Genomic DNA, 11,836 nt, shown 5'->3' on the forward strand with positions numbered 1-11,836 from the left:
TCTAATTCCACAAGGCAGTCAAATGTTGACACTTTGACTGCAAAGGCCATGTCAGTTCCTGTTGGTGCGGATCCTCTTTGGGCTGGCTGTTCTAGTCAAATTTAACTTGGTTTTTAAAAACACTAAATATGAACTCTAACCCATCCAATACTGTTTGGCTAGGCTGGGCTAGGACAGGTGATGACATATCTGACTCACCAAGACAGTCGACCCCCCACATTAGAAGACAGTAGTCTGACTGCAGTTAGAACAAAGAGGCCCCTTCTAGATCTAAAGTTGTTCAGTTCACTGGTTCCCAGACTTTTAAATTTTAAGAATTGGCTTATTTTAAGCAAAAATTAAGAGACCTACATGGTTAAGAATTTTACTTTTCTACCATTCTCATTATCATCTTATAAAAGAAAGCACATTTTTACATGAAAAAAAGAAAGAAGAGCATGATCTCAAAATAAATTACTATCTTCTCAAGGAAAACAATTTGTCGGCCTTACACTAAAACGTATGTGTGACACCATCCAGTGAAAATGTTATCACAAAACGGAGGTGATCCTTCATTGGTTTTTGGGAACTCCTGAACCAGCTAATGTTTGGTGATTTCTATGAGGCTTTCCCTCAGAGACTAAGGTGTTTTCATTGTTGAACTGAGGAATTTATTATCAAATGAGCCAAGGCACAAAGATTTATTTGTCCACCCTCAAGTGACACTCCAGCAAACATCAAGCAATCTTTTATTTGATAATCCATTTTAAATCTTTCCTGTAGGGTAAAAGGAGCATCAGAGACCTACCTCTTCTAAGAACACTAATGTGCATCATTGTGGATTTGGGATTTTTAGAATATTCACAATAGAACCCATCTCACAGTAAATTCAGAGTCCTAGCTGGGCACCAGAATTCCTTTAGTATTGCTGGAATCCTCTAGCCTAGATGAAAGCCAAAACCAAGATACACCTACTGTCCTAGGACACGTGAAAAACTAAGGGACATGGCAGCAAGTTTACCCTGAGGACAGATACAGATACATTTCATCTCCACATGGCACAGAGCAACAAATAACCATAAAAGATCAAAAATCACAATTCTAAATCTGACTTCTACAGCAGCAAAATCTGCTCATCGGGGACAGAGGGAATCTTCCCAGATTGCCCTCATTGTTTCCAAAGCCACTCATATCATCCAACAATATTTTCTAGTCAAGTCCTGGTTCACTTATCATAGCACATACATGGTGAAAATACAACTAATCACTCACTTTTGTTTGTTTCAAAATCATTATGTAGTACTTTAAAGTCAATGAAAGTTTTAATAAAAACCAAAAAGCAAAAATAAAGGTAAAGTAAAAGAAGATTCCCTGCAGACGGTTGGTTTCAGCTAATAGGCTTTAGGTAGTACTCAGACAAAGGTCAACATTCATAACCATGTTTTCTTCATAGTTTCTTAATCCAAATTCAAAGGTAGTAGTCTCTTTTATGAATATTTTATCAGGTGAGAATAAATGCAACATTTTATTTGGATTACACCACTCAGAGAAAGGGGGAAATAGAAAAAGGCCAATAAATCTTAAAGAGTTATTTATACAGAGAAAATTTACTTTGTATGTTGTGACTTGTTTTATTGGTATACTGCAGTTCGATTTAGATTAAGAAGCAGAAAGATTATTGTTTCCCAACAGAGAAGTATCATAAATAAATACAGCAGAGAATTTTTTTGTGCCAAAACATCCAAAAATATTCAGAATAAAAGGAAAAATACATTCCTAGAATTCCTCAAATTTAAACTCTTGAAATGGCATTTAGCTACCCGTAGTACCAAAAATTTAGTGATGGGGCTAATCAAGTCAGGCCCTTTGTCTATGGGTGATGCTAACTGGAGTATTGGTATCATAATTACCTCGTCTTTGCTAGAATGTTTGCTAGCTCTCTGGTTCAGTTTAGTTTACCTAAAAAACTGTTCCAAATACATTATCATTCTGTGGACAAGAATGTGCTATCATATAATATGACACTGGTTACCAGAAGGGTCCTATTGTAATCTGAACTATAGGTCTTCAATTATCATTAACAATACTGAAATTAAAACCTTTGCTAACTTATTAGAAAATAAAATAATAATAAGAGGAAACTTTACAGGAAAGTTTCGTTCCCTGGCATGAAGTAGCACTCAATAAATATTTACTAATTGGATGGATGGATGGATGGATGGATGGATGGATGGATGGATGGATGGATGATTGCAGGGAGAATTATGAAACCTGGCACTACAGATGTCAACCCCATAGCCCTCAGAGAAGTCCCAACAGATACAACTCTGTGACAGTTTGTCTTGACCCCAGGAAAAGTTACAAAATTATGTCAGTTAAAAACAATTCCAGTTATAAAAATATTTCATATTTTAGATGTTCTCTAGGATAGAAATGAATTTTAGTTTAAAATCAAATTGGACCTCCAAACCCACCACAGAGTTTACCCTATCTTTGGAACTTCCTTGAAATACATTCTACTATGAACAGACCTAGGAAAGATTTTCCCCATTATTTGCAAACCTCAACTTATTTCTTAATTTCCATCCAGAATTTTAAAAGTAATAGCTACCATTTATTGATCCCTAAATATGTACCAGCCACTTTATAATAGACTTCAGATACATGGTCTTATTTGATGCTAATAAAAATCCTATACATATATTTAATCATTCAACATGGATTTATTAATTACCTTTTATGTATCAGACAACGTTCTAAGGAATTAGAAATCGTTCACTGACATAAACAAATATCCCTGCTCTAACAGAGCTTACATTTCAGCCAGGTGGGTAAAGGTGTGGACAATAAACCTGTTTACTATTGTTGTAATCATCCTTACTTTGAAGACGAAGTAACTAATATTCAGAGAATTAAACAACTCTCCAAAGAAGATACTGATTGTAAAAGACAGATTTGAGGATTCAAATCCAGGATTCTAGCTCCAAAGCCTATGTTTATCATCATTAGGTCATCCTGCCTTTACTCTTGGAACTAAGCTAGAATGGGGCCAAGTACTTGGAGTCCAAATTAGACTGTCCATGGTACAGAGCAATTTAACTGGCTATGTGTAGACATTGTCAGATGCCAGTAATCTTCACAACTGCTGAACAAAGCCAAACCTCTCTGTCCCTCCATCTGTGATTCATAACTTCAACTAAGATCAAAGGCAGCCTGGCAAGCTTCCTGCTATAGTACTTGTAGTTCCAGTCCAACCCCTTCCAGGCATAAGATAGGATTATACTTCCTCCTCCCCACTGGTTTTATAGAAATATATGACTAGTTCTAGTTCTGCCCAATGTGTTGTGAATATAAGTGATGTGTCACTTACAGAGTGTGATATTTAATTCCTACTTCACTACCTTTTAGAACCCTCTCTTTCTTCTTGTATTAAGCCTAGAAATGTTCAAGATGGCGGTGGCTCCATCAGTGTGGGTTCCTGAGTAAAATAAGCAAAACCACTCTGTTGATCTGTGATGGACAAGGTGTGAATTAGAATAAAACTTTGTTATTTAAGCCACTAGAACTTTAAAGATTTTTGTTACACAGCACAACCTAGCTGATTCTTCTTTTACCAGGACACAGGCAATTCCTAAATATTTTTCTCTTAATTACAATGATGTGTCAGTAAAGGTAGATTGAATAAAAGTGAGGCAACCATAGTCCAGGAAGTAACTATATGATATCTGGTAAAGACATTAGAAAGTGAAGAGAAAATATATACAGAGAATTTTGAGAAAAAGGAAAAAAAAAACATTATGAGAAAAATATATCTTAAAAACACTAGTAACCAAGGAAAAATATATGCAATCAAAAAATGGAGAGATTCTTCTCTCTGCTCAAGCCAGGAGTTAGCACCATGCACAATCTCAAGATTAAAAGAAAAATTAATAAAGTTGAATATTTAGTCCATTAATGCACTTTAAAGTATTTTTTTCATCAGCCAAGCCCTTCCCCAATTAAAAACAAACTCTGGGAAGACAAGATGTAAGTGTCTGCCATGTGTCTGAAAAAAATCTTTGAATAAAATTGAAAATTTGATACTCAAATCTGCGTGACTACTTCAACACACAGAGCCATAGAGAAAAGCCCCCAAGAACCAAGACACCACCTGCATTTACATCTTCTGAATGAAAAGTGAAAAAGGAACAAATGTGGTCTCATTACTTTCCATCAAGGGCAAGATTCTTACCACAACAATGCCTATTGCACCAAATTATCAAACACAGAATCATACTGCAACTTCTGAAAAATACAGAATTTATACACAAAGCAGAGCCAAAAGACCTTCACACAGGTATGCCTCACCTTGAGTGACCAGGTATTACACCACTAAAATAGGGGACATTGAATAATACGGACAAAAGAAACGTGACCTATTAAGGTTTCCTCAATTATAATTATCTTATAATTTGTTTTAATTTACCTTTCTTGAAATTCTTAATTCACATATTTTTAAAAGGAAGTCACATTTACAACTTAAGTTTTAGCCTTTTGATATAAGAAGCCGGTTTCTGGCAGGACTGCATTAATGTCTATCTCATGATATTGCATTCAAACATTTTCATTACTCTAAATAGAAAAGAGGAAGATTATATAATAGGCCCTGATTTATGAAAACGTAGGTTCACAGCCATAGATGAAAATAATTGAAAGTACCTAGAAGTTAGTATTTCTAAATTCATGAGAAAACTGTTCCATGTTTTCCATATCAACAAGCTTTAGGTCTCCTCCAAATTCCTAAACTGTCATCCCAAAATGATGTAGCCAATGCATGCTTACAGTGAGTATTCCATAGAACAGGCAGCATTAACAATAAAATATAGCCTGATATTAACTGGCCTAAAGAGAGAGACTGGGCTAATTTGTGGAATTAGGAAAACTTAAAATTCAATCAGATTTGTTCTCATTATCACAAGCCATTTGAATTGATGTTTTTCTGTCCAAGTTCCTTAAAGAAAATTTCCAAAGTAGATAGGACCCTTCACACATGTCATACCTCCTTATGCACACTTTTGCAATTAGCAAGAAGCAAGACTTAGTGGAACTGTGTCAACCAAAGAATGCTCAAAGATATACCTCATAGACTTTTAAGTGCCCATAAAGCTGACTGTTCCATAAAAGTAATCCATGTACTTGGAACTGTTAAATATTACCCCTGGATGTATAATGTAGTACTTATGTCATGCTCTGCAGATAGTTCTCAGCTAAGTTCTTGTGTCATGCTCTGCACATAATTCTTGACTAAAATAAAAGATCAATCAAATATTTCTCTCCACAGATTAATATCAACACTTAGCTTAGTTCATCTGGACAGGATGTTAATTTGATGAAGGTTGTGTATTCTCTAGCTATGTGGTCTAGTTATATTCACTCTTTATAGTGCTGTCACAGAACATACTTCTGATCTTAGACAGTTCTCTTCATTGTTTCTGCAATATTCTCAGCACCAACATAGTGACTGATTAATCATCTACAGTTAATATATATTTGTTAAATGAATGAATCAGTTTTCTTAGAACTGTGTGTCATGCATTTTAGAGGAACCAAAGGAGAAAGAAGATAAAGGGTTATGTCTACCACACAAATATTATGTGTGTTGGGGAGGGCGTCTTTGAACATGTTATACGTTGTCTCACTGACACAACCCTGTGGGTCATCTGTCCATTATACAGATGAGGAGACCAAGGCTCAGAGAGTTTAGTAACTTGTGCAGAGTTGTCAAGTTATTAAATGACAGATGCCACTTCCAACTCAGGTCTCTCTGGTTTCGAAGTCTATGCTCTTCCCAATTTACCACATAGTTTAATCTCACCTATCCCTACACACCAAAACCTATTTTCCTTTTTCCAAGCTTTTGGCTGCTGTCCACCAACAGTGAATCTCATTGCAACAGCCCCATTTACACTACACACACTTTCACATCAGGTTTTTTCCCCCTAATTAGATATCCTTCTTCCTCCCTAACTATGTGAACATTACTCTCCCTTCAAAAGCCATTTTCTACATGAAGTCTCACTTCCCCACCAGCGCATTCCTCTCTCAATGTGAATTGCACAACTTGGCTTCTGTGAGCATAAGTTAGTTTGGGGTATGTCCTTTCTTGAACCGTTTTCTAAGTAGACTATTATTTCAATCCCAATCACATAACCTCTTGGATTTTAGTTTTCCCTGAATTCCCTCTTTTTTCTCCTCAGTGTTGGTATGTCGTAAGTATAGTGCAAATGCTTCACCACTGTTGAAAATGTTGTCTATGTCATGCTAATTACATTTCCATCTTCTTGAATTTGTATCACTTGACTCTTTTATAATAAATTAAGAGTTGATGTCATGTACAAAAATTGCACTGGACTGGAAGTCAAGAGACCTCATTTGGCATTCTATACAACAAACTAGTTGTGCCATTTTAGACAAATAATATAACTTCAGTACATTTCGGTTTCTTCATCTGTAAAAGAAAGGGTTTAGACTAAATGTTACCTAAACAAAATGCTTACCCTTATATTATTTTAAATTGTGTTTCTAAAAAGAAAGATTATGATTGTGGCCATGTACTTTTGCAGCCAGGCTTACTCAAGTTTTTCTCCACTGGGACACAATTCTCCCTTCAGTGTATTCCACTTCATTGATAAGGTCCAGCAGATGCAGTGTGGAAAACACAGACATTAACAGAAGCTCCTTTCAAATTATAGCCAGTTTCCCAAAGCAAACCCCCACCAGTCCACCCAGATATATTTAACACATGTGTTTCAGTAAATACGGTTTGTTAGGGAAAATCACAGTGTTCCCTAGTCTAAAACTTAGACTTCCACCTCTACATGATGCCCTAGGAGTACAATAACAGGTTTCCATATAAGACTTGAGTCAAAGTCAGTTCCATCTTGCCAACCATCCTGTCTTTCCTAATATTGCAGCTTTTACTTAAGTCATCCAGGTGCATTGCAGTGGAGATGGATTAAAAAATTCTGCATGGGGATTTCATGAAGTTTATTATTAATCTAGAAAATACCTATATTTAATTTAAAGTGGTGTGTCATGAGTGAACCTTAAAATTAAGGCAGCACAACAAATAACTGTGAGAGGTATAAAAACAACTATAATGGCATATAGCATTTATTACAAACCAACTTTTTCCTTCATACTTGCTTTCTTTAATTCATTGTTTCATTTACCCACCCATTCATGCATCCAACGTGAAGTTACTGAGCATCTACTATGGGTCAGTAACTGATCCAGATGCTCAGTTTCAATTTTGTCATATTAGATGAAATGCAAGAATTATTTTGTTTCTAGAACATGCTATATAAATGTAAAAAATAAGCAACTTAAAACTTAACAATGGAGGGAAAGCAGAAAACACTTATATTTAACTTAAAGAAAACAAGTCCCCCAAAAGTCAGAAGAAAAGATGGAAGACTAGTAAGAGCAGAGAAGCTGTTAACTTCATCTACACAGGAAGAGAAAGTCATGGTTGATAAATTAAGCAAAGTTGTGTCCTCGGGAATGACTGGAGAACATTACATATCACTTTTACTTGTGTACACTATTTGAAAGAAGTAACCATAGTTGTTAAGTTAGTTATATCTTACTCTTTACAGGCAAAAAGTAAATTTTCCAGTACAGTAGAACCATTTTCCCATTCAATGTTTATGTCAAATAGCAACCAAATCTAACCCACTAGGATTTATGTTTTTGCTGTATTATCTCCTATACCCTATCGAATACAGACACATCTGGGTACAAATGCACTTTACAGCTGACAAATTATTCAATCATTAATAGATACTCTACCAAGAAATCATTACCTTCCTTGACAGGGTCAAATAACCTGATTTTGTCTTCATCGAGCCAAACGGTGTTGGAGATCTTGATAACACTAGGTTAAAAATGTATACACTATATCATGAAAATTAAAGTCTTAGGTAAGAAAGTGTTTTCTTTCTTGCCTTTGCTGTAGCATTTAGCCTTCTGGTCTTTCATATTTTCAAACACTTGATAAACAGTCTTCTTAATCAGTTAAAAGAAAAGGAAGCCAAAGCTCTAAAGCCCATAACAAAGTATCTCAGAAAATTAGTGTCCAGAAGAATTGACTTGCAAAGTAAACTGGGGCCCCAAATATTTCTAGAAAAAAAAGAAGCAAACAGAACCTTGAAGTATCTTGTAAACGTGTCAATTTATTTTACTCACTTTACTTGTGGCTTGTTGTTGGTTTTATCTTTCTCTAACTGAACTTAACAAAGCTAATAACAGCTCAGTTGCTTTGAAAGACTCCTAAATACCAAGTATTTTACAGGGCACTTCACAGAATTTAGCTCATTTCCTCTTGAAAAGATGCTACAGTGTACATAATATTATCATCTCATTTTGTCAAAGAAGGAAAGGCTCAGAGAGGTTAAGTGACTTTCACTGGGTTACCCAGCTAGTATGTGCTGGAACTGGGATTTGAGCAGCATGTCCATTTCCCAGACCCGTGTTCTGAGGATCTCTTTTCTGAGCTACACACCTAGCAAGTTGCCTCACTTAACTAGAGCAACAATGCTGGAAAAAAACCATTTGGTCAGTTTCCTTAATAACAAAGGAGTACTTTGCTCCAGATGTGCTACCAATATGTTCCATTGGTCATTCAGGGAACCCGGTGAAAATGCCTGAAAGGCCCAATATACAGTTTTATCACTGATGACCAAACACTTCAAGTTGAATTCAGGACCAGTGGTGCTCATTGTTGTCAAAGAGGAATAAATATATTGGTAAAAATAGTGTGCATTCCTATGAAGGCTGTTTGCTGGGACATAGTCATTTTCATATTTATTTTTAGTCTGATGAGAAATATAACTGTCAACTTGCTGGAATCCAAGAAGCAGCAAGTTAATAATCATACAATTAGGTCCCCTCTCTACGACTCGATCATGTGAAGTAGACAAATTTGTGACTTCCACCAAGTGCATTTTTTAAACGAGGCACCATCCTATCAAATTATGTAAATAATTCAAAACTTCCCCTTGTGCATCCCTCCCTGCTCTTTGTAAGTCACCCAACAATTTGCAAAAATAACCCAGGGAAATGTTTTGGGTGGGCTTTTGAAGATATTTTTAGCTAAAGTGGTAGAGGTTTAAAATACAAGCATGGGAGTGTCTGCCATTTAGAGAAATCACCTGCTCACACAGTTCCGTGGAGAAGTGGAATGTTTTAATGTGTGTCATTCAGTACAACATGTGGATTGCATTAAGTCAGGTTAGAGCAGGTCACGCCACGTGACACAGCTGAGCCACATATAATCGCAAGCAATACAACTTGCTCAATGTAACATAAATTTAAACAGGAGTAGGTTTTTTCTCCTCAAAGAGAGGTAACAGCTGCTGTAGATAACAAAGTGCTCATACTACCCCACACTGAGAGGGGTTTGTGCTTTGACATGATCTGAATTATATGTAGGTAGTTTAGTACATCTATATTTAGGGGCATCTCTAAATATGAACAATGGGTGTTTGGGTGCATAGAATACATTCTCTAAGTGGCATAAACCTCATGTTTTTTAATAGTCCATTTTGTAATTTTCTCACTGGTGAATAAGAAGCATTTTAAAATATAGCCTTAAAAATTAGACAGTAGAGACAATTTTGGGCTTAGACAAGCTGGCTTCTGAGCCAGTAGGCCAAATATTTAGTATTCTTATTTAGACTAAAGATAAAATACTCTGCAAGTGCAGACATTAAGAAGGCTCAGAAAATAAGAAAGCAGCATTGAATTATGATAAAAGTAGCAGAAAGTGGAGAGATGCTTTGCTGAATACCACAACAGTTAATTTCCAAGAAAAGTCAGTACATATGGTGTCATTGGCAAGTATTACAGTCCTGAAAACTTTAAGAGGTTTGTTTTTTGTTTGTCTACTTCTTCCTCCTTGGATAAGGTGTAACACTGTAATTTGAATTACCTTGACTTTGGATACCACTTTTTTTTTTTTCTTTATTTTTCGGTACGCGGGCCTCTCACTGTTGTGGCCTCTCCCGTTGCGGAGCACAGGCTCCGGACGCGCAGGCTCAGAGGCCATGGCTCACGGGCCTAGCTGCTCCGCGGCATGTGGGATCCTCCCGGACCGGGGCACGAACCCGTGTCCCCCGCATCAGCAGGCGGACTCCCAACCACTGCGCCACCAGGGAAGCCCTGGATACCACTTTTGACATTCAGATTTAGTTTCTCACTTAAGCCTCATAAGAACACTTTGAGTAGGAAAAGAAAAAATCTCTTCCAGATAAGCCCACCCAGCACTGGTCACTCCTACCATGACAGCACACTCCTGCCCAAGAAACTTCTACATGTCCCTGTACAACTATAATTAACCATGTGCTAGCATATAAATCTATTTGAAGCCCAAAAGTCTTCAAATAAAAACATGGGAAGGTTTTTGCAACATCTCTTTTGGATTAATTAACAAATATGAATCAGTTTCATTGAACCAAACTTGGACAGTATAAAAATGAGTTAAGTACCTCATTAGAAAGGTGAGATTTCAGCTTCAGAAACAATTTGAGGGCTATAACAAGTGTAATATAGCTTTATTCTGTGGAACACAATCAATGAGTATCTCAGAAATAACTTTTATTGACTGCTTAGTATGTGCTAAGCATATTACCTTACCCAACTAATTTAATCCACATAAGAAAATAATAGTAACAAAAGCAAAAGAATATTTAGGTTAAGAATTTGTCCAAATTCATGAAGCCAGTATATGACAGAAGAACTCAAACCCATATCTTGCCAGTAACAGAGCCACATCTCCTAACAAAATACCTATCCTTTCAATGCCCTCTCCTAACTTCATCCACAATGAGAATTTTCTCTCCATGCTCAGGCTAAATGTTTTCCTTGGAACTAATATTTAGTCCTCAAGTTCTTAAAAGTGAGCATATCCTATTTCAACAAATAAACTGAAAACTTCCTATGGCCAAGGACTTTTCTTTTTATCCTTCACATGACTACCTGTATGTTTGGCACAGAGTAGGCATTTTATGTTTGCTGCATTTAAATGTGTTCTTATCCATATCAACTTAACTGTTAGCTCCCCGATCAGCTCTGACACTATCAGAGAGGCAGCTGGTGTTCTGGAAATACGACTAGACTTACGAAAGACCTGAGTTTCAGGTCCAACTTTGCTTCACATTAGTTGTGGGACACTGCAAAATTCATTCATTATCTTCTTCCTCTGAACTTTGCTTTCCTCATCTGTAAAACTGGGATGTATAAAATCTATTTCACAAAGGTAAGATACTATCAGATTTTTCTTTGGGCCTTTTTGTACTCTACACAAAAGTCAGGAAGATTTAACTTATAAACTCTTAAGTATCTGCTATGGATATTAGCAAAGTTTTCTGGACTTGGGTATCATTCATTTATTCATAAGGTACCTGTCTTATGTAGGCACTCTTCTGGAGGATGGTTATACAATGGTCAGGAAAAACAGACTCAGTCTCTGCTCTCATGGTATTCATGATCTAAGGAAGGCCAGATGTTATATCGGACTATCATTTTATTTTAACAATTTCATTATTAAAATATATCTACAATTTCAACTTTTATTAAGGGAAATTCCATGAGTCAATTAAATATCCATCAGATCTGTGATCCTAATAATTGAAATTTCTTATAAAGTAACAAGAGTAAAAGTTACACATGACACCAGAAGTACTGTTGCCCACAGAGCACTTGGGAATTCCAGGGACTGTCATAAAATCACAGAAATTTTTTCAACCTGAAAGTGCTGTGCTCAAAGTATCCCCAGTATAGGTGCCACATTGCAACTCAGATTCTACTTAAGCAAGAT

Source organism: Globicephala melas, chromosome 7, assembly GCF_963455315.2.
Source record: "Globicephala melas chromosome 7, mGloMel1.2, whole genome shotgun sequence".
Taxonomy (NCBI): domain Eukaryota; kingdom Metazoa; phylum Chordata; class Mammalia; order Artiodactyla; family Delphinidae; genus Globicephala; species Globicephala melas.